General features: G+C 43.5%; 1 protein-coding gene across 1 annotated transcript in view; it reads left to right on the top strand.

Moving 5' to 3' along the window:
- LOC136964282 (pappalysin-1-like) overlaps nucleotides 1-27,968 on the top strand; it is a 316,793-nt gene that overhangs the window by 157,637 nt on the left and 131,188 nt on the right. The window lies entirely within an intron of this gene.

The following is a 27,968-nucleotide window of genomic DNA, read 5'->3' as shown; positions in this document are numbered from 1 at the left end:
CAACGGTATGTCATCGGTATGCCCCCCCCCCCCCCAAAAGCTGTAAACCTAGGGGAAACACTGCCATGGTACTCGTCTCTGGAGGGCTGGCAGGCAGGGGCAGGCCAGCTGGATGAAGCCGTCTTGAGGTCAAGGCTGAAGAAATGCTGTCCAGCTAGACAGGGGTAGTCCAGCAAGGGGTCTGTGTTGCTCTCAGCATGCTCTGTTGCACTCTGTTGCATGCAGGCCTCTGCATGACCTTCCAGACCTGTCAAAGTGAAGAAAGGGTTCATGTCAGTAGTAAAAAATTAAGCTTTTTCCATCTACACTTGATATAAACTACAGTTTTGACTGTGAAATGCAGTAGCACTAGTTCAAACTTGAATCCAAATGTGTTGACCTGATGGAGACCCATGAAAAGTCACTCAAAACATGGGTTTGATTCCAGGCTCTGGCAAGAGTATTTAGCTCTAAATTGGTCAATATATAAACATCTGACGCTTTCTCAGCGCATATGACGAATGAAACAGGCTCGCCTTGAAAAATCCGAGATACTGGCTATCTTTAGCAGGCTCTTTTCTACAAAAAGCAGTCCTCCCTGACGTTTTTGGAGTAGAATTGAGTGAAATACAAAATTGTTTACACACTGCCAGTGAGCGAGCCGAGTCTGACTCTGAGTCTAATGTAAAAACAATGTAGGCTACCCCCGGGACGCAGTCTCACTCCAATTGCAAGTTTTACAATTACATTTACATTTAGTCATTTAGCAGACGCTCTTATCCAGAGCGACTTACAGTAAGTACAGGGACATTACCCCCGAGGCAAGTAGGGTGAAGTGCCTTGCCCAAGGACACAACGTCATTTGGCACGGCCGGGAATCGAACTGGCAACCTTCAGATTACTAGCCCGATTCCCTAACCGCTCAGCCATCTGACTGACCTGACTTTATCAACAAATCACAAAAATAATCGGAGCATCTGGCTAAAAGCACAATTCCCAAATCTCCTAAAGGCTGCCCCTCCTCGACCTTCTTGGTGAAGAATTCGCCAAGATGCAAAATGATTCACTAATTATAAACACAGAGTAGGGTGGACAATAAAACGCGGCATTTTTGTCCAAGGCTAAACAACTGTCAAATAATGTGGAATGCCGGGGGGGGGGGGGGGATGGGAATCCGGAAATGAGAATCTGGACGCATGCTGGACCCCCTCAAACTGCACGTAACCCCCCCCCCCCCTCACACACACAATCAGGACGCACGATACGCACCTATCTCTACCAGAAATGACCATTGGACAGTCTCTCGCTCGCTCGAAATAGAAAATCCCCGATTTCCGGGAGATTGTAGAGCATTTGCGTGCGTCAGGGAGCCGCTATTGAAATGCGGGACACTCCCGGACCTTCTGGGAGACTTGGGATGTCTGCGTAGCTTAAAACGCCACTGAGAAATCTGGCACCGGAATTTTCAGGTCCACGTCCTTTTCTTAACTCTATAACTGGCGACTACTAGCGAGATATTACAAACAAACATGCCAGTTAACATGTAGACACTTACCCCTTAATGCTATCAAATGTTGGTTGCAATACACATTGAGAAAGTGTATGAAAATAATGAAGACATGTTGATGAAAATCCCATAGGAATGCATTCAAATCTGAACGTTCTAATGAGAAAGTGTTTTTTCCTTTGTAACTTTTTCCAGCATGTCGGCACCACACCGACACTTCCTGAAAAGCTAGGTTAGGTGGGAATACGTCATCAGTCAAATAAAAATAAAAAATCTACGTCAGACACTAGCTGCCTCAAGAACTCCCGCACTTGGTCTACATGCAAGGCTGCTACCATTTCTCACGTCAACTGAGTCAAGTTGTACTTTGAGATGACCACCCTTTAAAGATCCTGTAAAGTAAATTCCATGTTTTGCTTCTAAGTACATTATATACGTGTGAAATGAGTTCCAGAAAGCATGTGCAAAGTGCTAAAACTTTGTCACACTGAAATGTGGAGTTAAACCGAAGAACAGTTTCTCTTCCATTTTCAGATCAGGTTTTAATTGGCGGAGCCAAAAAATGCCCTATCTACGTCATTTCGCCCTATCTACGTCAGATCACTCAATGGCTCCTCCTGCTGTACTGTTATTGTAGCCTACATCAGCTAGCTAGCTAGCTTCAGGATGTCTCCCACCACCCGCAACTGCATCTTCCCTGGATGCTATTGATAATGAAAGGAAAAATAGGTGGATAGATTTTGTGAAGAGCCACGCTCATGGAAAGCTTCGGATAAACTCCAACAGCTGCCTCTGCAGTGGATAAGAGAGTCTGCTAAATGACTAAATGCAGTGACCATTTCACAGCGGATAGTTTTAACCTGGACCAGAGACAGACGGGGTTCGCGGACACACGGCTTCTCTTGCAGCGCGGAGCCGTACCGAGCATCACCCCTCCGGCCGTTCATCCTCCGGTCGCACCTGGACCATCCACCGCCGCCAGCAGTTCATCACTCAGTTCTGTGTGCTTGTTGTAATTATACTGAATAACTTTTCCAGAGGTATCTCTGCTATGAGTTAGTGCAAACCGCTAAATTGATATTAGGCTACTCTGTGTAGAATGATGGTATTTTGGTGAAATGGTAGCTAATGTGTTAGAAGTAGCCTAGTTGGAGAGCTCACTGTCTGCTGTCTCTGGTGTCCATTTTTACTGTTACAGCTCAGGGGAACATTTGATTTATATGCATCTGTATGTTTCAGTCATTGAACAAATAAATTCTAATTCTATACGGTTTTGTTCGGCTTGACATAGCGTCCATTATCTGGGTCGGAGGTAGGCACTAGGCAGCGAGGGGCAGAGCTTCAGCTCCCTCAGGCGACACGCCCCCCCAGTCTCAAGCAGAGAAGACTGCTGATTTTTTCACGGTTTCAAAGCCTAATTTAACATACTTGTCGGTATTATTTTTTCATTCGAATTTGGATGGGTAGTTAATAACACATTATTCTATGGTGTGGCGAACTTAAAACTCGTTTCCAGGTCCACTTTACAGGATCTTTAATGTTCACACGATTAATAGCAAAGGCATAACGTATGTTGATCCAAGTATCGGTCATGGTTACTGGTTTAGAAATATATCTTTTACACTTTTCATGTATCGTTTCAGTCATCGGAAACAAAAACAAAGATTGGCAATATAAAACCCACTCTTGGTGACTTTTTAAATACATTTTTCGACCGAAATGATTCATGGTAGTGAAATGCAAATTTTGTCTCGTAGCACAAATCGGAACCAATCATTAGCTTTTTTGTCTGTCAGGAAATGCAAAGCTTTTCAAGAAAAAGCGCGAATATTCCTTCATTCCGGCAGCGCTCCCTTCTCAGGCCCAGAGCCAGTCAACGGACCATATTAGACATTCTCTGTCAGGCCCCTCTAAACCGGAACTCTCTCCTCAGGCCCCTGAAACCGGAACCAGAGCCCACATTAGATATTCTCTGCTGGTATTAGAGCCACCGCTGGTCGGAGGATACTGTAGGCTATTTATATTAATAGGCTAACTTACATTGAACTTAAGTTTTAGCATAAGTCAATAGTGTTTAACATAGCAGAAATTACCATTGATGCTAGCGTTACGTATGGCGAACATTACGAACAATATCACAAAATATAGTTTTAAAACGATTAAATTAGCTGGCTAATTCACAGGTGAGGAGGAGCAGCACAGGGAGACTTGCAAAAGTTTCGGTATCATTTTAGATCCAAATAGTCTTTGGGTTTGTGGTAAATTACCATTAAAAACATTAACAAATGGGATCATGATGGAGATTATTACGCGTAGTCACAATTAGCATGTCAAATGATGTAGGTGGGGAGTTGATTTCACCATTGGGGGGCCAGACAGGAGCTTGTGTTGGGACCGGACGCTCTTGAGCGGTGGGACGGTTGTCAGAAGAAGACCGCAGGTGGCGGGTGGGGGTGTAAGGCGGGAGGAGAGACTTGATGTAGTCGGGTGCAGTCCCGTTCACCGCTCGGAAGGTCAGTACCCGAGTCTTGAATCTGATACGGGCCGTGATGGGAAGCCAGTGGAGGGAGATGAGGAGCGGGGTAACATGGGAGCAGACGGGCCGCTGCGTTCTGAATCCTCTGGAGAGGGCGGGTTGCACATGCTGGGAGACCGGCGAGCAGCGAGTTGCATTAGTCCAACTTTGAGAGGAAAGGTGCTTGGAATAGCAGCTGGGTGGAATGCTCAGACAGGTATCTCCTGATCTTCCGGATGTTGTAGAGGGTGAATCTACATGACCGGGAGACCTCGTCATCCATGGTCACCCCAAGGTTCCTGGCAGAGGATGAAGTGGTCACCGTCGCATATCCCAGGGTGATTGAGAGATCGTGGGAGATGGAGGGTTTGGCCGGGATGATGAGGAGTTCTGTTTTGGCGACGTTCAGCTGGAGGTGGTGCTCGGTCATCCAGGCGGAGATGTCTATGAGGCAGGCCTTGATACTAGCTGAGATCCCCAGATCGTCGGGGGGAACGACAGGTACAGCTGCGTGTCGTCAGCATAGCAGTGGTAGGAGAAGCCATGGGAGGTGATGATTGGTCCAAGCGAGGTGGTTTACAGGGAGAAGAAGGAGGGGTCCAAGGACGGAGCCCTGTGGGACACCAGTGGAGAACTGGCGTGTGCCTGACAGTTTGCCTCCCCAGGAGACCTGGTAGGATCTTCCGGACAGGTAGGATGAGATCCACTGAAGTGCAGTGCCAGTGATCAAACGCTGCAGAAAGGTCCAGCAGAATGATGACGGATTACCTCGAAGCCGCTCTGGCAGACTGGAGGGCAGTAGTGACTGACAGGAGGGCAGTTTCTGTGGAGTGGCCAGTCTTGAAGCCTGATTGGTTGGGGTCAAGCAGGTTGTTCTGAGAGAGAAAGTTTGACAGTTGGTTAGATACAGCGCGTTCATCCAAGCGTGTCATTGTGTATCAACTCAAAATCAAATTTATTTGTATAGCCCTTTTTACACGCAAGCATGTCACAGAGGGCTTCACATATGCCCATAGAACTGCCCCTCAACCAACCTAAACCCTCAAGGAAGACAAGGAAAAACTCCCAAAAAACTCTCAACAGGAGAAAAAAATGGAAGAAACCTTGGGAGGAGCAATTCAGAGAGGGATCCCCTCCTCCAGAGACGGTTGGTGAGAGGAGCAGAACACAGGCTAAACATAGTCATACAGTGTCGGTGGGTTTTTAAAACACCAAAATCCATTGTTCAACTTTATAGATGTAGGACAGGACCGGGAGACTCGCGACCAGGTCCAGCGTTGGCTGACCGACGACCAGGCAGGTGCTGACAACTCAAACCCCCCACACCACAAGGGATGTGTGTGGGGGGGGACAGAGAGAGGAGAGCAGGGATTAGAGAATGCAGGGAGCAGCTAACAGTTAGTCATAATAGAATGAGATCCCCACCGGTCAAGTGTGGACTGGTGCAGCAATTTAACAGAGCAAAAAAGGGGAATTTGATGCGACCCCACACACCAAGACAGCGACAGCCCCCCCCATTTGGAACATGAAATCTGTTCCAGGGGAAGAGAACTCTAAAATAAGTTATACTTATAGAATAAGGATGGAAGCAACCCGTCCCCCGTTGCCTCCAACTAGTAACATACTTACCTTTAACAGTCGTAGAATTGACTAAACAATAACGTTTTTAACCTAATTTTAAATGTCGAAACAGTATCAGACTCCTTAATTGAGACGGGTAATTTGTTCCAGAGAAGAGGTGCTCTATATGAGAACGCCCTACCTCCAGCTGTTTTTTTCTTAACTTTGGGAACCACCAGATAGCCGGCATCTTGAGATCTAAGTGTCCTTGCGGGGCAATAGGGTGCAAGGAGACCGGAGAGGTACAGTGGTGCCAATCCATGCAGAGATATGTAGGTTAGTAGTAGAACTTTGAAGTCAGCTCTGGCTTGGATAGGGAGCCAGTGTAGAGAGACAAGAGTAGATGTTATGTGATCAAACTTTCTTGATCTGGTCAATAGTCTAGCAGCAGCATTTTGCACCAGCTGTACATTTTTTAGGTGGGTAATTGGGAGGCCAGAGAACAACACATTGCAATAGTCCAATCGGGACGTAACAAATGCATGTATTAGTTTTTCGGCATCATCCTTTGAGAGAAATATTCGTATTTTGGCAATATTACGTAGATGGAAAAATGCAGTTCTGGTAATTTGCTTAATATGGTACTCAAACGAAAGGTCTGGGTCCATTGTGACTCCTACATTTTTTACTAGCTGGCTTTGAGAGACTTTGACGCCGTCTAGGTCTAAGGTCAGATTGGGAAAATTATTTCTATATTTTTTTGGACCGAAAATTTGAACCTCGGTTTTATCCGAATTTAGAAGAAGGAAATTTGCAGTCATCCAAGCTCTCAACCTAGAAACACATTTTTCCATAGCATGTGGAAATTCTCCAGACTTTATAGACATATATAGCTGAGTATCATCTGCATAACAGTGAAAATTTACCCCAGAGCTTCTAATTATGTTTCCTAAAGGCAGCATATAGAGAGAAAATAACAGAGGGCCTAGAACTGAACCCTGTGGTACTCCGTATTTTACAGTGGAGCTCCTGGATGAGCAGCCATCATAGTGGACATATTGTGATCTATCAGATAGATACGATCTAAACCACTGAAGTGACGTACCAGAAATCCCAACATAGTTCTCCATACGTTCCAAGAGAATCTCATGATCCACCGTGTCAAAAGCTGCACTTAGGTCTAGAAGAACCAGGACAGAGATAGAACCCGCGTCAGAGGCTAACAGTAGATCATTGACTACCCTGGCTAATGCAGTTTCAGTGCTGTGGTGGAGACGAAATCCAGACTGGAGAGGTTCATAAAGCTGATTTGAGGAGAGGTGTTCAGTGAGCTGTTGTGCCATAGCCTTCTTTAAAATTTTGGAGAGAAATGGCAAATGTGAAATTGGCCTGTAGTTGCTAAGACAACCTGGATCCAGGTTTGTTTTTTTAAGAAGGGGCTTAATAATAGCTTGTTTGAAATCGTTGGGGACTTGGCCAATTACAATAGATTCATTAATAATACTAAGCATGGGTGGTCCAATAATAGGGAGAAGTTCCCTACAGAGTTTAGCAGGGAGGGGATCGAGAAGGCAGCTAGTGGGTTTCGAGGAGTCTATCAGCTCGATGAATGCTTCCATAGAAATAGGGTTAAAGTGAGTGAGAGCCTCAACATGCAGCATGCTTGGTATAGGGGAAAGTTCAGTGTTGATGGCCACTCCTCCAGGACTAGTCTGTAGTTTGTCCCTTATTGCATAGATTTTTTGGTCAAAGAAATCTAAGAAACATTGGGAGAGAAATCTGAACTAACACAGAGTGTACTTTTCTTAGTGAGACTTGCAACAGTATCAAATAGGAACTTAGTGTTGTGTTTGTTCTTACTAATCAACCTAGAGAAATAATCTGATCTGGACCTGATGAGGACTTGCTTGTACTCCATTAGGCTGTCCTTCCAGACCAGGCAGAAAACCTCCAATTTAGTGGTACGCCACTTATGTTCTAGTTTTCTAGTGGACCTCTTAAGAGTGCGGGTTTCCTCTGAATACCATGGAGCCAGTTTCTTGTCCTTTCTTTTCCTTGGTTTGAGAGGGGCAACAGAGTCTAGGGATAGCTGAAGAACCAAATTCAGATCCCTCGTTTTAGTATTTAATGATGTATTTGGGACGTCAAGGACTTCTAGTGCAGTGGGTAGAATATTAGCCAGTTCCAGAGCAGTGTTTGGGGTTATGCAGCGGCTAGTAAAAATATTCTTAGTGCCTCCAAGGCTCTGACAGAGGTCCATTTTGAAGGTGACCAGGTAATGGTCTGATAATATAGGATTGTGGGGGTGGACAATGACGTCACTAATCTTAATTCCCCGCGTGAGAACTAAATCCAATGTATGCGAGTGAAGATGGGTAGGTTTGGAAACCACCTGAGTGAGACCTGTGGAATACATTAGAGCAGTAAAGGCCTTACTTAAAGGATCTTTTGGGTCATCCACATGAATGTTAAAATCACCCATAATCAAGACGTTATCAGTATATGTCACAAGATCAGCACTAAAATCTGCAAATTCCTCCAGGAAGAGGGAATACGGGCCGGGGGGCCGGTATAGAGTAACTATACAAAATGAGGGAGGGGGGCCAGGAGTAGTAGCATTATTCCTTTTTAAAATAGTTGGTGGTTTCATGCAAATTATTTCAAATGATTTAAAGGTATTTACAGATTTTAGGCTGAGGTTGAAGCTAGCTTTATATATCATAGCAACACCACCACCTTTCTTTGATACACAAGGGATGTGTGAGTACGCAAAATCCGGAGGCGATGCTTCATTCAGGGGGGAATATTCATCAGGTTTTAACCAGGTTTCGGTGAGTCCAATCAAGTCCAGGCTGTATTCAGACATTAGATCATTAATCAAAACGGCCTTTGTGGATAGAGATCTGATGTTTAGGAGCCCAACATTCCAGTATGGGTTTTTGGCAGATTTAGACGTAGATAATTCTTCTGAGAAGGTGGCACTGTCATCAGAAAACTTAGTAGGAAGCGCAACGGGGGAGCAAGGCTGAATACATATTAAATTGGTATAATTCCTAATACTTGAAGGCCGAAATTTGTACAAATTTAACAGAGGCAAGATGGGATAGGTTACATTTAGGTCAAGCATAGAGCAAGCATCCGGCTTTGCCCAATGCACTTTCGACACAATTGTTGAAATGCTGCATGATGTAGTCAACACGGTGTAGAGGACGATAGGGGTGGGATCTCAGACAGGATTTTTTCAAAAATTACTAATTTGGTAGGCGATAGAGCAAGTACTGAGAAAACATTTAATGAAATACTCTCTCAGTACCGTATGCAAATATTGACAGAAATAGTCAATGGTTATACTCAGTTACCTGACTCAGAAAAGTATAAACTTGCTGTAGTCAATTAATGGGGTGTGCTTTGCCTTCAGCAAGGGCACAACCTTTGTTCTCTCACATATATATTATTATTATTATTCTTTCTTTTCCCACTCCTAAGCATCCGTCAATATTTGGACTACCTAGAAAACGTCGGTGTCAAAAGTTTCGTCTTGGTAGCGATTGAGTTGCTTGTATTTTTATTTACGTTCTGTTGCTTGGTTTGAGTTTAAATTACGTTTTTGTGGTGAAAAGTGAAGCTAACGGTGGCTAACTTGCTAGCCACAGTCACTGACGTGCCGTTATACGTCAGTAACCTCACGAAAACACGTGTGACTACCTCTAGCAGAACATTAGTTTAGCAGCTCGTTAACTAGCTAGGCTAGCTTTACTGCAAGGCAGCTGCAGAAACGCCACAAGCAAAGAGGCCAGGGTGATAACTATTTACTCATTTTGGACTACAGAATTGTGAAGTGTAATGTACAATATAAGCTGATATAAGGAAGTATATCTACTTTCGGAAACAGTCTATCTAACAGTAGTAGACTACTATTTCACTGAAGAATTAGTATGACATTAGCCTCTGTTGCCCGGGCAACACATACTACAGCTGCCTATGATGCATCTGTTTTCAATCGTTAAAATAAACATTCCTCACAAATACATTTTTGTTGTAGGATTTATTATGACATTAGATTACAAGTAAACGATTTGTTGGTGAAATTGTCATTACCTGTGGTTTCAAACCAGTGTAGCTCACTGCAACGCTGTAGTCTACGCGAGACAAACATGTCCTAAACAGCTGTTTAGGAAGTCAAACGGCGACAGAACATGTTTGGCACTCCCCTTACTTAAATCTTCAATAAAGTCTTTCAATAGGTGAAACTATCTGACTACTAACCTGAACTTCATTGCCACAGCCTAAACTTTGTCAATCTGTCATGAAAATAATTAATTTCAGCCTAAACCGTACAACGGAACGTTAAATCCAATTCAACCAACGCAATCGCTACCAAGATGAACACAGCAGTAGTCTAGTACTGTACTGTAGTAGTACAATTTACTGGGGCAGCTTCTCCACACAGGGCTATATCGCATTTTGCGTTGTTACTGACAATGATCGCTACCAGTGAGCTTTTTATGAATGAGCGATTTTCCACGAAATAAATGTCAAGATTATTTACGTTTCTGGGGGCATATTTTCAGTTAGCAGATGGTACTGTTTGAATCGCGATTCCATCTGAGATAGCTCTACTGCCGGGAATGTCGTTGTTGGAATAATCTTCAAAGGGGGTTCTTTAGAATCAGAATCAGAATGGGATTTATTCGCCATGAAAGTTTGCACAGACAAGGAATTTGCTTTGGCAGGAAGGTGCATACAATAAACATATACCTAAAATTTAAATATGTGGACTATCTATACTAAGGGTACATAAACTAGCAGTACTAAGTGGGATTAGAATATAATTAAATATACAATAAAATAAAATATAAGTTGCCGTAAATTACAATATAAAAATACAAATATTACAAAAAATACAAATGTACAAGATACCATTATTGTAATGCAGTGCAAAAAGCAGTGTGTTTTAAGCAAGAAGTCATTAGAGTCAGTGTGGTCCCTTGGTCTTGTTGAAGACGCCAACAGCGGAAGGGAAGAAACTGTTTTTGTGGCGTGAGGCATTGGTCCTGATGGACCGCAGCCTTCTTCCGGAGGGGAGTGACTGAAACAGGGAGTGTTCAGGGTGGGAGGAGTCGGCCACAATCTTCCTCGCTCGCCTCAGGGTCCTCGAGGTGTGCAGGTCCTCGAGGGTAGGTAGATTACAGCCAATCACCTTCTCAGCAGTGCGGATGATACGCTGCAGTCTGCTCTTGTCCTTGGCAGTGGTAGCAGCGTACCAGACGGTGATGGAGGAGGTGAGGATGGACTCAATGAAGGCTGAGTAGAAGTGCACCATCATTGTCTTTGGCAGGTTGAACTTCTTCAGCTGCCGAAGGAAGTACATCCTCTGTTGTGCTTTCTTGATGAGGGAGCTGATGTTCAGTTCCCACTTGAGGTCCTGGGAGAGGATAGTGCCCAGGAAGCGGAAGGACTCCACAATGTTGACTGGGGAGTCACACAGGGTGATGGGGGTGAGTGGGGCTGTGTTCCTCCTGAAGTCCACAACCATCTCCACTGTCTTAAGAGCATTGAGCTCTAAGTTGTTCTGGCTGCACCAGGTCACCAGGTTGGCCGCTTCCCACCTATAATCAGACTTGTCTCCTTTATTAATGAATGAGTGCAATATGAGTAGGCTAAGTGCCTGAAAATATCACGAGAAGGGAAAACCTTGAAAGGACGTTTAAGTCATAGAGATTAGGTCAATTTTTACACCGGTCTTCCAAATGTATTTGTTTTGATTAAACTATGAGTCTTCTGATCACCATTCTCTCTTGGGAAATAAGAAGACAACTATTTCATTCTACACTTCACTCTTAGTATTTTGAGTTGTAAATGAGCAGCAAAAAAAATATGCTTTTAAATCTATGTAATCTTTATAAATAATAAGTATGCATTTTTATATAAAATATACTGAAATATCAGTTGTAAAAATGTCATTAAAAAACGCCCCAGATTTCCCCAGAAATTGTACCCTCTCTAGTTGTTTTGTGGGATGCATGTCATTGATGGACTGGTACATCAAACAGGTGTTACTTTAGATATGTGGGAGACACTAGTTTTTAAGGGAGATAAGGTAGGTTACGTAAAGTTAGATTCAAGCCCTTAAATCAGGGGGGGAGAGCGGTACCGTAAGGCTCATCCGTACTTATTTATAATACAATTACTAAATATTAGTGTATACTTTTTGTCTATCATAAACAAACAGAAGTGTTCAAATCAAGGTATTTGAAAAGAATGGGCAATGCCAATGTCACAACAAGCGCCCAACACCCAAGCCCAGTTCAAGGTTAAATACACCCCCAAGTGGCCAAAAATTAACATTACAGCAGTAGCGCCAAACGTGACAAACATTTGCATATTTGTGGTCTTGATTTAACATCATCATTTACATGTATTCATTTAGCAGACGCTTTTATCCAAAGCGACTTCCAAGAGAGAGCTTTACAAAGTGCATAGGTCACTGATCATAACAACAAGATAGCCACAAAACATTGCGAGTAGCCAAAACATGAAGCACACATTGTGAACAACAAAAGTAAGTGCCAAAGGGAAGAACCATAAGAGCATGTAGTTAAACAAGTTACAATTAAACAACATGAACCGCTATACGTGCAAGTGTACCTGTGGAAAAAAAAACAAGCAACAATAATAAAACAATATATCACAGCGAGTACAAAAAATTTAAAACAGTTACCACTAACCACAAGAGCAACAAGTCTCTGAGCAAGAGTCATTGTGATCCTTGAGGAAACTAACATCGGGTCAAGCGAACCATTCCTAAGTACCGTTGTACTCCCGGAACAAGTGCGTCTTGAGCCTTTTCTTGAAGGTGGAGAGACAGTCAGTGTCTCTGATGGAGGTGGGGAGTTGATTCCACCACTGGGGGGCCAGACAGGAGAAGAGCTTGTGTTGGGACCGGGCGGTCTTGAGCGGTGGGACCACCAGGCGGTTGTCTGAAGAAGACCGTAGGTGACGGGTGGGGGTGTAAGGCTGCAGGAGAGACTTGATGTAGACGGGTGCAGTCCCGTTCACTGCTCGGAAGGTCAATACCAGGGTCTTGAATCTGATACGGGCCATGATAGGTAGCCAGTGGAGAGAGATGAGGAGCGGGGTAACATGAGAGCGTCTGGGTAGATTGTAGACCAGGCGGGACGCTGCGTTCTGAATCCTCTGAAGAGGGCGGGTTGCACATGCTGGGAGACCAGCGAGCAGCGAGTTGCAATAGTCCAACTTGGAGAGGACAAGTGCTTGGACTAGCAGCTGGGTTTTATAACGAAGTACCGGACACCGTTAGCTCGCAATGTACAAAGAATGTAAGTCATATTTCCCGCCCTAGAAGCAGAGCTCTGTGACGTAGAACAATGGCGTTCTTAAAGGGAGCTTGACAGCCTCTCGGTGCCACAAAACTCAAGGCTTAAAGCGGTGGAACATTTAAAAAAAAAAAACCTAAAATCACGCCTAAAAACGCCTGGATTTGTGAGAAAACTATAGAGGCAACTGAAATCTGACTTCGGATTAGTTTAAGTAACGTTAGGTTACATACGGGATGGAAACAAAAACAGAGCAAAACTGATAGAAAAATTTTGGTCTGTCCACCCTCCACAGAGGAAAAAAGCTAGCTACTTTTCGAGTTTGGTTTTCCGTAACTTCAAACTCATGATTTAAAAGTCTAAAAGGGCTCAAACCTTCACCATAATTCAACAGTAATGTACTTTCACGAACCCAATCATTGATTCTAGCTTAAAATGTGTAAAAATAGGTGACATGACTTACTGAACGTGGCTGCCTCCAACACGGCTATCAGGCGATTCCAGTTGAAAACAACAATGGCCGCCGAAAAATTATTTATATTCGTAACGGCGAGCTGCGATTGGATGCGAAATGAAACAGGAGCTAAAAACCGAGGGTGGGGACTTGGTCAGCCCACAATTTCCAGAAAGGATGTGTGTGCTCTCGCCAAGCTCGCGCATGTGTCAAGTAGGGCAGTGTTTGGGTCGCAACCTGGGTCGGCAAATATGTTTTCATAAATATTTTGTAATGCGCAGTGCTCGAAGTGGTCCGGTACTCACCGGTACGCAGCACCGGCACTTCTACATGTTACTCTTAAGCATACCGGCACTTTTGCTTGCGTACTGTTACTTCTTGCATGTAGCCGGCCCGGTACTCTACCACTGACAGAGAAAGCGTCAGTCAGAGAGATTGGTAATGATCCTAACGTTACATAAACTAGACTACCCAGAGGGCACTAGCCCTACGTGACTTACCTCAGATCTTGACGAGTCACGTAAAGGCAAGCAGTCGGCCCACCCTATCAGAAGTTCGCTTCTCCACGGACTAGGGATAGGTATCGAGAACCGGTTCCCAGTGAATCGATTCCTTGGAATCGTTAGCAAAATTTGTGTGTTATCAGCAAACGTTTGCGTGTCCCATTATTAAACTGAGCATATCGATTATTAATCCATTATTAAACTTAGCATTTTAATTGTTTAACCTTTTAATAGTCCTGTTAAATGTGCCTGAAAACGCCTAAACAACATACCCAAAGTACATTGAAAGCTGTTGTTGAACCATTTGGAGTACATGCATGTAAATGGTCTCTTTTGAAAGGTGACACTATTTCCCCTGTTGTTAGGACCCCTGTAAGTCCTACTGGTGTTGAGTAATAGAAGCTTGAACACAAGGAAACTGAAAGTTTCTATCTCCGACTAGATTATGTTTTGAAAACAGAGGCCTGAAGAGGCCTAGAGGTGGTAGGTATTGGCTCATTTCAGAGCCAGTCAAAGCCAGTTTGAGAAATTCGTTTAGAACGGGTGTGTGTGTGGGGATGCAGGACGCACAGACCTAGTTGGCTGTAGAGGTGAGAATCGATAAGGAATCGAATCGATAAGCAGGAATTGATAAGGAGTCGGAATTGTTAAAATCTTATCAATACGCATCCCTACCATGGACGCTAGTTCGAAAAAGCAGTCTGATGCCTGCGTAAGTGCGTAACAGATTTTCACTGCTGAAAACCTAGAAACTAAAAAAGTGTGTAGAGTTTCGGAGTTTGTAAGTCGTTATGTTAGCCTGTCTTCAGAAAGGCACTAAAAGAACGCCAGAGCCAGACACGTCAACAGAGGTCCAAGTCCAACCAGAAACATCGGGTACGAATCATGAGCTTCAAACTTGTTTAAATAAATACATACATATGCATGGCCGCGGGAACTAGGGGTGCTGAGCAAGGGGCTGCAGCACCCCCTGACAGCACGAGAATTTTAAATAATATGACTTGAAAATCCACCACCGCGGCACAGCCCCGCAGTAGCGGACTGGCCATCGGGAGCACCGGGAGAAGAATAACGATGGAAAACCAGGTTAAGAAACGTAAGGGTGGGGCTGAAAAATTAAGAGACAAAAATACATCACCTTCACTAGACTAGGTTTTACCAATTAAAAAACGGCTATGTTTATCTTACATAAAGCTCAAAAAAGTATTTTGCGCTCAAATAAAAGCCCAAAGAATTGGCTTGCACGCTATGCGCGCGAGCATTAAGTATCGAACTCCCGAACAAGCATCATATCAAACACAGACTGTGCATGCATTAACAGGGCAGCTGTGGTGGCCTATTATTTACATTTAGTCATTTAGCAGACGCTCTTATCCAGAGCGACTTACAGTAAGTACAGGGACATTCCCCCGAGGCAAGTAGGGTGAAGTGCCTTGCCCAAGGACACAACGTCAGTTGGCATGACCGGGAATCGAACTGGCAACCTTCGGATTACTAGCCCGATTCCCTCACCGCTCAGCCACCTGACTCCTATTATTACTGATGACAATTAGAACAAATTATTCTGTTAAAACGTGTCCAAATAAATAATAACGATAGGGAAATGGTATATTTGCAAACACAATTTTTCATATAATTTGGGTCGCGATGGTTTGTCATTTAGAAAATGTGGGTCATCCGAAATTAAAGTTCCGCTTTGTGCTTTATCGCACAGCATTTTCAATATGCGACGTGCGGGACAAGGGGTGAAAATGCTGTGCGACACAACGCAAAGCGGGACAGGTGGTCACCCTAGTGTCAAGGGGCAGGATGAGTCTGTGAGAATTTGGAGCTCGCGCGCTGTGGAGCAATTCAATTTAATTCAATCATATTTTGACATACCAAGGTGAAATTGTTTATGGTACTTCAGAGTGATGTCATCTTGAACCCTATTAGGTTTGAAAAACCATCAGTCAAAATTATATTTGATTTATTAACACAAAGATATCGAGGCAATGTGGACAATTACATAAATACACCCCTTTCAGCCATTTTGTATTGCATTTCTTATTCCATGTCACCCTCCTAGATAGCACACATACGTCTTATGGACATTGTTTGCTAATTGGCAAGACGTCGCCGAGACGTCGGCATTTGATCGAAACTGACCTCCAGACGATGTCTGGACGATGAATCAAAACTGCACCAACCAGCCGTTCTACAGATATTTACTCTTAACTACTAGCTCTACATTTATTTATATCTTTAATTATATCTGAAACGTCACTTAGCAAATGAACATACAATGGGCTATTAGCAGTAGCTAGCTACTTGATTCAACCTGGATTTTCTGTGTGTGGGTATTATAATGAAGAGACACAATTCAAGTTAATGATGTTTTATTATCAGACTGGATGTTGATGCCATCAAGCTCTTAAAAGAACTCCAACACACAAAAGAGAGAACAACGGAACCGAGAAACATAAATACATACAGCTTTGCCTACAGTTCTGCGTCTTACATTGGTCTCCACCGCCCTCTGACTGTCTTGACTCCCTTGGTTACAGTTGTTAACTGTCGAAATTAGAAGAAAAAAATCAGACATATCACTGTTAAACCAGAATGTATTAGCCTATGTATATGTAGGCTTAGGTTACTTATTACAATACAACGCTTTTACATAACATGTATATGTTCATTTTGCTCTATTAGCTACACTTTTGTCAAATGTCTGACCTGTGTCTCGAGAGCTAGCCTAACCGGTTGGGGTCCCTTTGCGCTAGCTCTGTAGCCTAGAGTTCACTCAAACCTAGCTCATTACAGTAACTTTACACATTGTTGTAGGCATAGGCTACAAGCAACATACTTATCGCAAAACTTGATATTTTTCTACTTCCATTTACTTACCTAACAAAAAATAATACTGCTCCTTCTATGTGAAGATAAATGATGGTTTAAAAAGTCTCTGACAAGACGTATGTGTGCTATCTGGGCTATATAAAGACATGTATTCTACACATCTGTAACAAATTTCAAGTTGATTGGATCTATGGTTCATGAGGAGAAGGGTTTTGAAGGTTGTACCAAATTTGGAGAGTACAGCAAAATCTGTCATGGCGGACCTTATGGGTCCTTGAAGCTTTTTTGTTCCCCATGAGAAATAAGTTATGTCTACCAATTTGCAGGCATTTTGGAGTAATGGGGCGCTGGGGAATCACGTAGACTTTGGGCGTGACTTATAGCGCCACTTATGGGTGTACTTGGGCCACTAGCCATCTAGGAGTACCAGTACCAGACCTGTTGTATCATTTGGCCAAATTTGAAAATTTGAAACAGAATCATTTTACCGTTACATTCATAGCTATGGTTACATTGTTAAAGGAGTCATTGATTTCAAAACCGATTTTATCTATCTTGTCATAGTTGAATAACGACAGCTCTGTGGGTAAAATGAACATACAGTGAACCTCAAAGTCCATTGACACCTCTTTCCTATGCAAATCTCAAATTGAAAAGATTTGGCTGTACAACGGTAGCTTTTCAACAAAGCCATCGGACTGACATCAGTCCGCCTTTTTTGGCTCTGGTCTGTATCTTTGTCACGCCCCAAAATTTACATCCAGACCAGCCCACTCACTGGTGTTCTTGCCCAGTCCGAGGTAGCTTAGATCTCCGATACTAGTTTAGCTGTGCGCTGCTCTGTGTAGGCTACTTCTAAGGACAGAAGAACACAAAGAAGAACGTTTTGAATTATAACAAGGATATTGGAAATGGACCACGGTCGTAAATGCTGTGTTCCAGGCTGTACAGGGAAGACTAACACTCATAGTCTTCCAAAGGAGCCAAACATTCGACAAGCATGGCTGCTGTTTGTCTATGAGAAGATCCCAGCGAAGTTCGACACTCAATTATTCATTTGCTCTGAACATTTCACCCAAGACAGTTTTGATAACCTTGGACAATTTCAAGCAGGATTTGCTAATAAGCTGAACCTGAAAAGATGTGCTGTTCCGATCGTACGCTCATCGCAACCGCAAGCTGTAGTGTAAGTAGGCTACGGTATGATTTTATCGGTAACAGTTATTAGCAATGCTAACGTCTCCTGTAGGCTATCTAGCATAGGTAGAATGCTAAATACGTTTCTAAACACATCAACATACTTTACTTAGAAAATGACTCTAGCTAGACTAGCTGCAGTCGGCATTAGAAGGGAAGCTTAAAAAAAAATAGCCAGAAAACAAATAGCAGTCTGGCCTATTGCTAACGCCTGTCTAGATTATCTATTTGAAAGAACTGGAGAAAGGCAGGTGCTAGATACAGGATACGTTAGCATTGCTAATAACTGTTTCCGACAAAATCATACTAGAGCTTGTGGTTGTGATGAACTTAAGGTTGGAATGCACCTCTTTTCAGCAACAGCTTCATAGCAAGTCCTGCTTTAGCTACATTGTCCCAGGTTTTCAAACCCGTCCTTGGTGAAATGGTTTGCGCAAATGTGTCGAGGGTCAAACTGCACAGGGATAGACAAACATCAGCCATGCCCGTCTAGTCAATGTTAGCTAGACTCTAGCTCATCTGCTTTTTATTAACGCTGATTTGCAAGGAATGCAAGAACAGCTAGATAGCGAAAACACCTAGACTGTAGGCATGTAAACTAGTTTAGCTTGCTAACGCAAGAGCATAGCTAGGTAGAATGTGTGATGATTTAGCTTAGTTTATTGGCAATGGGCTAACGTTGTTTCATGTTCCTGACTGTTTAATTCAAATAAATAACCTGTGTTGTTATGTAAATCTACAATTCACGATACATGTTTGTCCAGATCTTTGTCAGGTTATTTTTCAGCAAGATGTCTAGAGCTAGCTAACTGAAGCTGAGTTGAATCACGATATAGTTTGGTTGCTAAGCTGTAACGTTCTACCCACCTAAGTCAATCCAGTTTGCTTCGACAACAGAAGTGGAAACAACTAACGTTATCATTTCAAATGATATCTAGTCAATCTGTTGAAAACAGTGTTGTGTAGACACAATAGATTTATTTGCGCGTTTTTATTTCAAGTCTCCACCTTAGGTGTTTCAGTGAGTGCTGTTGGCCGTGTAGCGTTTTTGCTCCCCAGCTTCACTCTTGGAAAACCAACCAATCAGCACGCAGCTCATCTAAATATTAATGAGCAAACCATAAAAGGAGAAAAGCTAGTGTTTTTTACATTTACATTTAGTCATTTAGCAGACACTCTTATCCAGAGCGACTTACAGTAAGTACAGGGACATTCCCCTGAGGCAAGTAGGGTGAAGTGCCTTGCCCAAGGACACAATGTCATTCGGCACGGCCGGGAATCGAACTGGCAACCTTCAGATTACTAGCCTGCTTCCCTAACCGCTCAGCCACCTGACTCCCTCCCTACTATTTTCCCGGGAAAATTTCAGAGGATCTATCAGGGGGCATAGAACAGCACCCGGGCCATTTTCAACCCAACCAATGTTACATACCCTATTCGGAGACCTTAATGAACAGTGTGAAATACCCAAAAACCCAGTCAATCACCCCTTTAACGCTTTGTAGCCTAGGTGATCGATTGGAGAAAATGGCTGTAGCTAATTTTGAGAGAAAGGGTTGAGAGAGGGGTTGGAGGAATAATAGAGACCATGTCAGTGGAGGAGGAATTTGATTTATTAGAGGAGGAGGAATTACTAACAGAATTGCTGTTAGTGAGAGAGCAGGGGCACAGAAGGGAGAGACGATGGTGTGTTCGTCCTCTTAACAGGAGTCGAGAAATCCAGGGAGAGTATCTGCTCGTAAAGCAGATGAGGGAAATTGTGATTGTGTAATGTGATCTGCGAGAAAAGCTGAAGGATGATGCAAACACGGGTCCCTTGTTTTGGTGACATGGTTGGTTGTCAGTCAGAGGCCCGGCCAATCATCAGCGCTGCGCTAGTTTGGACAGGCCCTTTCGATTTTGGAGTTCCGCTCGCGCTCAGTGTGCAGAGAGCAGCCAATTGCACGAGACTTGTTAAGAGAGACCTGTAAACTGAAGAAACAAAAGTTAACTTTCTAATGTTCTAATAACGGTGATTTATGATACCAGTGATGTCTTCCGTTGAATCGTATGTGTGCATGTGTGTGCGCCGCGATTACGTGCTTGGGTGAAGGCACAAATCGGACGGCATTGGATTGGTTGTTTTTTTTTCTTGGAGCTGAACACCTTGGAACATTCAACACCTTTGATGGCGAGCTAACCCAGATCCTAGAAATCGTGATTTTATGTTATTGTGTATAAGAGCTGAATATTTTGCATAATTTATCTGAGATCTATTTTTTGTTTATGACCTATGATTGGTCATAGTTATAGGGTGCACCCAAGGCAATTAAGAGGAAATCTTAAATTGTATTGTGTTTTTTTTTTTTTACTATCTGACTTGAGTAATTACCACTCTGTATATTGCTACACATGCCATTTATTATTTTATTCAAAAGAGATACAAGTTAATACCCTTTTCAAAAAATCTACCTCTGTGTGCTGTGATTAAATCCCAAATTCTGCTCAGAAGACGAACCTTTACTAGTCCAAACATTTTGCATACTTTGAGTTTAAATAATAATTGTCACAAGTGTGAAAAGTTACATACACACTCATCACCTGTTACTGTAGCAGAGAGGTTGGCCGTCACACTCCGTATCCTGGCCAGTGGGGGCTCACAACAGAGTGTGGCTACCGACTTGGGTCGGCCACAGTCTCTCTTTCTATTCTGGACGTTGGCGCCTACGGGAGGCAGAGCGACGGGGGGATTTTTCAAGCCAGTCGGTTTGGGCACGGGCTTCTCCAGGGGACACTCGATCTTCCTCCGCCAGCCGATCTTCCTGAAAATACAGTGCCCATCCCACACACCTTTTTGGGAGATGCTGCTTTCCCCCTACACGCAAATCTGATGCGTCCCTATGGTAAGATTCCTATTGTTACTCCCCTCACGTTGAAGGCACACAGCACAGCACCTCGTGAGGCTCTTCTGATTGTGCACCGGTAAAACTCATGACGGCAACAATTAAATAATTCCCAATAAATTGCAAGCGGAACGAAAAATTGGTTCCCCCTTATATGGTTTTGGCTAAATAATAGGAAATTACTTGATAGGAAATGTATTACTTATTAATTCAAATGATTATGCTGAACATTTACCTATTTATTGACCCTTAAACCCAAATATGGACTGAAATATTCTATAATAAATCTCTAAATATGAGTTGCCTCGGACGAAAATCATACAAAGCATTGTGTCTCTTGTCTATTCTATACGCAGGTACCAATCTTGATGAAGGTAGAAAAATCTACAACTACAGGCACTCAAGAGCCAGGAGGGTGATCGAAAACACCGTTGGAATCATGTCTGCGCGATGGAGGGTCCTAGGTCGGCCCATCGAGTTCAATCCAAAGAAGGTGGTTGATGTGGTCAATGCCTGTGCGGCTCTCCACAACTATCTGTGTTACACAGACGCTGCGAACTCCTTGGCAACTAGGTATTATTATAAATTCAGGTGTATTAGCAGCAACAGGAATCAAATAGGAATCAAAGATCTTCAAAGTCTAGCCTTGTTATACTTATATAATCCAACTCATCACCCTGTATAATGTGTGTTTGTGCATATTTAATCTGTCAGGTATATCCCCCCAAACTTTACTGACACAGTGTCAGCAGCTCAGGAGATCCAGCCAGGGGAGTGGAGACGGATGGTTACCGGGGACAATAACCTCATGGGTATTGGGCGTCTGTCAAATGCGAGGGCATCCCAAGCTGCCGTTGCCACCAGGGATGACGTCAAGATGTTTTTTCAATCAATACAGGGTCAGGTACCCTGGCAGCTTGAGCACGTCAGAAGAGGTCTCCTCAATCCCCACCCACAACAATAACTGCAATAATAAATAATAATGTACTGCAATAATAAATAATAATATACATCTCATCGAAATCTTTGATTTCTTTTTTTATTGTGAGACTACTCCTCTTTATTCTCCCCTGCTTGCTCAATCTCAAATAGTAGTTTGTGTATTGCAAACTTTGCTTCACTCTTCTTCTGTGGGGGCAGTTTTTGGAGCATGCTGGCCACCATTTTTCCAAAAACACTGTCCTCATTCTCTGCTCTGGCCTGTCTCTCCTCCCGGATCCTCCGTAGCTCCTCCAGCCTCTCCAGGATTGCCTCTTCCGTGCCTCTTTCGGCGCTGAGATGGCTGTGTAGAAGCTGGCTGTGTAGAAGCTGGCTCTGCTGTGCTGGTCCCAGAGAACATTGCATCCAGGTCTCCTGTTAATAGTAGTTTCTTCATTCTCTGACTAGGAGGCAATGGAAAATATTGTAAAATGTCAAGCCTCAATTCATAAGCATTGCATATTGAATACCACATTGAGAGGAAATATATATATTTAAATGTAATTTCGCCATGATTCCAATCATTTAGAGCATTGTGCCTCATTTCAGATTGCTTAGATACTGTGTATTTAAAGGGTTAACAAACTAGTAGCTTCAATGTTGCTACCCCTGCCATATGTAATGTTTGACTGCAGCATAATGACACAATCATACTACTCACCGTCGTATTATAAAGGTGTGGATACTTTCTAACTTGCTCTGCCAATCTCTCCTCTATTCCTTCCATCATAAACAGCTGTTGGAAAACAGCTGTTGAGCGCTCGCTGAAAATTCAAAACAATGAAGTCAACGACGCGTGCCGTCTATCTAGCCAATCACACTTGCGTGACACTATGTGACAACATCAGCGCCAGTAGAAATTTCTCCTGGTAGGCGACACTTCCAAGCGACGGTTAAAAGTGTCGACCGTGACGCCATTTCTGTCGGCGTCCTTTTCAAAAGTGTCTGCTACCTAAGTATAAATAGGGCTTAATAATATGGTGTCCAAGTCTTTCAACATCTCCAGGGTATGTCAGCAGGGTTCACCTTTCTCACCCCTCCTCTTTGCAATCTCCATAGAACTATTTGCAATAGCAGTTAAAGAACATATGGGCATAACTGGTATTACTGTTGGTGAAATAGAACATAAAATTGCCTTATTTGCAGATGATGTCCTTTTTTTTTTTTTAAGGGTGCTCCGGTCGATCAATCGCCGATCATTATCGGCCGATCATCATTTTCAAATTCTCAGATCGGTACTCAATATAAAGGCCGATCAAAAGATCAGATTTTTTTATTTTTTTGCTGTGCACATGATCCTTTATCTCCTACCTAAAGAAAAAAATTTGAAACAATATTTTGACCATGGCCTTTTATGTTGCAGATTTTATAGTCTAAAATTAAAATGTTTATTGGGTGTGCTCAAGCCCTCAGCGAGCACAACCATTGTTCTCTCTCATATGTATTTATTATTTTCCCATCCCTAAAAAAACTTGAATATGTGCACTACATGGACAACGTCGGTGTCAAAATGTTCGTTTTGGTCCCGATTGAGTTGCTTGTATTTGCGCGGTTTAGGCTTGAATTAAGTTTTCGTAGCAAAAAGTGCCTTGTGTGGCCAAATGGAACTCAGTCGTCACACATTTTCTCAACACATATAGAACACACAGAGACGCTGAAGAGTCTTTCACCCCCAATAATGGTCTCTGGATTGGCTGAACAGCAGTTCATACTGCAAAAGCTTTGATGGTGGGAGGACATCCTCCGGAAGTAGTATTAAATACCATGCATGTCTATGGACAGGTGGTTCGGCCCACCAGCCGCTAGGTTTTGTATTGAAGTCAGCCAGAGGAGGATGGAGGCTAGCTGTACCATACTTCTATAACAGAGAGTGCTGTTGAGTTACCGTAGACCTTTACTTCAATATTGTGTACTTTTATAAATCTTTCGGTCACATATATCTTTCGTTAATATTTAATCTTTTTATCGTTTTATCTCAAATGTGTAACTTTTTAAAAGTTTCAACATTTTTAATTTTAAGAAATTTCACTGAGGGGGATGATCCTCCTCTTCCTCCCCTGACAAGCCTCCACTGGTCCAAATGGCCAATGCCACATTAACCTACCCTTACGGAACAAAAATATATTGCAGTATATTGGAAAATATCATGTGATATATTAGGCAATATATTCCCATATATGGGATTTAATATTAATATTTTCTAATATATTGCAATATATGCATAGACCATATACAAATATATTGCAATCAAGACCAAAAAGTCCACTCCTTCAATATTATGTACAAAGGATATATTTTTTTTAAAAGTACATTTACATTTAGTCATTTAGCAGACGCTCTTATCCAGAGCGACTTACAGTAAGTACAGGGACATTCCCCAGAGGCAAGTAGGGTGAAGTGTCTTGCCCAAGGACACAACGTCATTTGGCACGGCGACCTTCTGATTACTAGCCCGATTCTCTAACCGCTAAGCCACCTGACTCCCTAGTACAGCGCCAGTAGTTAGGAATAACTCACAACCGAGAGTACGTGTGTAGTTGGTACTTTACTGTACACGGAGCAAACCGGGCGACCGCACCGGAGACATGCAGGAACAAAAGCAGAGACAGGAAACACACACGGCGCATGCGCCAATACAGTTAACAATAACATGCCAGCAAACTGGCGCAGTAAGTGTTACATTTGTTGATCACTACAGTATCACTGCAAGGTCTTTTTCCATTGGCCCGGTGGTTTACAGGACTAATATCAATTCCCTCCATAGACACATACATAATTGAAAAAACTAAACAATTAATGACAACGTTGTTACAATAGCTTGTTTCAAAAGGGTTTGTGGTGGCTAGCTTTCTAGCGGAACAGGCTGCAATAAAGCGCGGAAGACTCTGGTCCAAGTTCAGATGCAAAAGTAGTTTATTGATCAAGACGGGATACATTCAGTTAGGCTCTCTCTGGTGCTTGAGGAGACCTAACTTAATCTCATTTACAGCCAGCATTTATACCCCACAGGACATCCAATAGTTCGTCACATTGAACCCTAGCATGTGTGGATAACTTTCAGTTATCGATCTAAACAGTGTATGTCAGTTTGCCTCGGTCCCAGAAATCTGGGCCTATTTGTACTAGCCGTTCAAAGTCTGGTCTTCGTTAGCTATATGTCACTTATCTAATATCAGCATGACCCACTCAGGATCCTTCAATTGAAGATTTGTCTTCGTATGCTAAATGTCTCTTTAATCTCTTCTCAAATATGTAATGTTCTCGTTATGACCTCTGATGCACGATCATTTCTCTTACATGATTGTGCAATCAATAGTGCTATTTAGGTTTTATGCTTTATCCGGCGACTCAGGAGAGGGCAGCAGTGCACTGTCAACGCTGTATATGGTGGGGATGGTGCGCTGCTGACTTCGATGGGGGACGTCCTGGATCGGTGGAAGGAATACTTTGAAGACCTCCTTAATCCCACCAACACGCGTTCCAATGTGGAGGCAGAGTCTGGGGACATTGGGGAGGGCCCTTCTATCTCTGGGGCTAAGGTCGCCGAGGTGGTTGAAAAGCTCCGCTGACACGACTGCAACATTGCGTGGACATCGGGGACAGTGCCTCTGGACTGGCAGACCGGGGTGGTGGTTCCCCTCTTTAAAAAGGGGGACCGGAGGGTGTGCTCCAACTTTAGGGGGATCACACTCCTCAGCCTCCCTGGGAAAGTCTATTCAGGGGTGCTGGAGAGGAGGGTCCGTCGGATTGTCGAACCTCGGATTCAGGAGGAGCAATGTGGTTTTCGTCCTGGCCGTGGAACTGTGGACCAGCTCTATACCCTCGGCAGGGTTCTGGAGGGTGCATGGGAGTTCGCCCAACCAGTCTACACATGTTTTGTGGATTTGGAAAAGGCGTTCGACCGTGTCCCTCGGGGGCTCATGTGGGGGATGCTCCGGGAGTACGGGGTACCGGACTCCCTGATCGGGGCTGTTCGGTCCCTGTACGACCGGTGTCAGAGTTTGGTCCGCATTGCCGGTAGTAAGTCGAACTTGTTCCCGGTGAGGGTTGGACTCCACCAGGGCTGCCCTTTGTCACCGATTCTGTTCATAACTTATATGGACAGAATTTCTAGGCGCAGCCAGGGCGTTGAGGGGGTCCGGTTTGGTGACCTCAGGATCGGGTCGCTGCTTTTTGCGGATGATGTGGTCCTCTTGGCTTCATCGGGCCGTGACCTCCAGCTCTCACTGGAGCGGTTTGCAACCGAATGCGAAGCGGCTGGGATGGGAATCAGCACCTCCAAATCTGAGTCCATGGTTATCGACTGGAAAAAGGTGGAGTGAAATCTCCGGGTCGGGGAGGAGCTCTTGTCCCAAGCGGAGGAGTTCAAGTATCTCGGGGTCTTGTTCACGAGTGAGGGAAGGATGGAGCGCGAGATCGACAGGCGGATCGGTGCGGCGTCTGCAGTGATGCGAGCTCTGCATCGGTCCGTCGTGGTGAAGAAGGAGCATAGTCGAAAGGCGAAGCTCTCTATTTACCAGTCGATCTACGTTCCTACCCTCACCTATGGTCACGAACTGTGGGTAGTGACCGAAACAACGAGATCGCGAATACAAGCGGCCAAAATGAGTTTTCTCCGCAGTGTGTCCGGGTTCTCCCTTAGAGATAGGGTGAGAAGCTTCCGGGAGGGGCTCAGAGTAGAACCGCTGCTCCTCCGCGTCGAGAGGGGCCAGTTGAGGTGGCTCGGGCATCTGATAAGGATGCTTCCTGGACGCCTCCCTGGTGAGGTGTTCTGGGCACGTCCCACTGGGAAGAGGCCCCGGGGAAGACCCAGGACACGCTGGAGGGACTATGTCTCTAAATGTATATATAACCATAGATGTACATACATTGTATGTGCATGTTCTCATATATGTACACATATATTGTGCATACATTTTACAATATAATTGTACATATATTTATAATATATTCCACCATATATTGAACACATATCTGTACGTAGGTGGATCCGGTGTGGTGTTGTAGTTTTTCTAACGTCAGTAGTTGTTGCAACAGCATGTGAAAAAAACTAAAAAGTTTGCTAGGCCAAAAAGAACGTTAATCTCACGAGAAAAAGTTTTACGCCGTTAAAATGGGTTTGCGTTAACGCCGTTAATAATGCATTTAACTGACAGCACTACAAAGAACACACTCAGGATTCATCACTAGTAAAGTGGACAGGAAATGTTGTCTGCAACACTGGTCATGGAAAGGTATGCTTTCATATTGTTTTTGAACAATTGTGAAGAACACCCTGAAAAGTTACAAGGTTAAGGAAGAGACATGACTTGCCTAGTCTTGAGGGTGTATCTGCCTGTCTTAAATCACCACCTGTACATGTCACATCGACAGATCCAATGGACTGATATCCCTGGGACAGGGATTCTGGATAGTTGGTTTCCACAGTACTTCAGGCTGCCTCGGTGGGGGTTTGGGAAATATTCAGTTACAAGGTGTTGGATTTCAGCTACTCAGGGGGCGGATGAAACAAGCTGCATACAATAGACACACTCCAAAGGCAAAGTTGAACTACTAGCAGTGAGTGCCAAAAAATAAAACATCATAAACAAATATATTGATTGAAAGATTGGTTAAATAAACAGTGTATTTTAATACAAAGACAAAGACAGACACAGACTGACCTGGTGAATTACCAGAGGTAAGCCTATATGTGATGAAAATGTTTAATGCACTGGGGTGTCTTACTCATCTTAGCCTTATAGTTTTCAAATAAGACACAAACAACTGTGTGAACCCCAAGAATTAAGAGATAAAACTGGAAACATTAAATACTAATACACACAAAAATCTAATTAGAAGTTTTACCCAAAACAACGATCAGCGAGTTGACAACTAAGGATGACAAGGAAAATGGTTGGAAAGCCTATGTGAAGACTTAAATGTAAAATGAGAGTGAGCGGAGTAGCTGGACACTCTCGGTTCCACCTACTCCCCTCCAGCAGGAAGACTGCGGTCCATAAGGACCAAAACTTAACGCCATAAGAACAGTTTCTTCCCATCCGCTGCTGGCCTCTTCAACAAGGCCAGGGATTCACACTGACATAACACTTTTTATCTATTATTTATAAGTCCATCCACCACCTATTTGCACAAGTCATATTGCACTATGCTGCCCTTTGTTTTTTGTTTTTTTTTTACATTTTATATCTTACATATTGTTTAGCTCTTTAATATTA

Source organism: Osmerus mordax, chromosome 20 (assembly GCF_038355195.1).
Source record: "Osmerus mordax isolate fOsmMor3 chromosome 20, fOsmMor3.pri, whole genome shotgun sequence".
Classification (NCBI taxonomy): Eukaryota; Metazoa; Chordata; class Actinopteri; order Osmeriformes; family Osmeridae; genus Osmerus; species Osmerus mordax.
The sequence above is the reverse complement of the archived record's forward strand: the minus strand, read 5'-3'. Positions and strand labels throughout refer to the sequence as shown.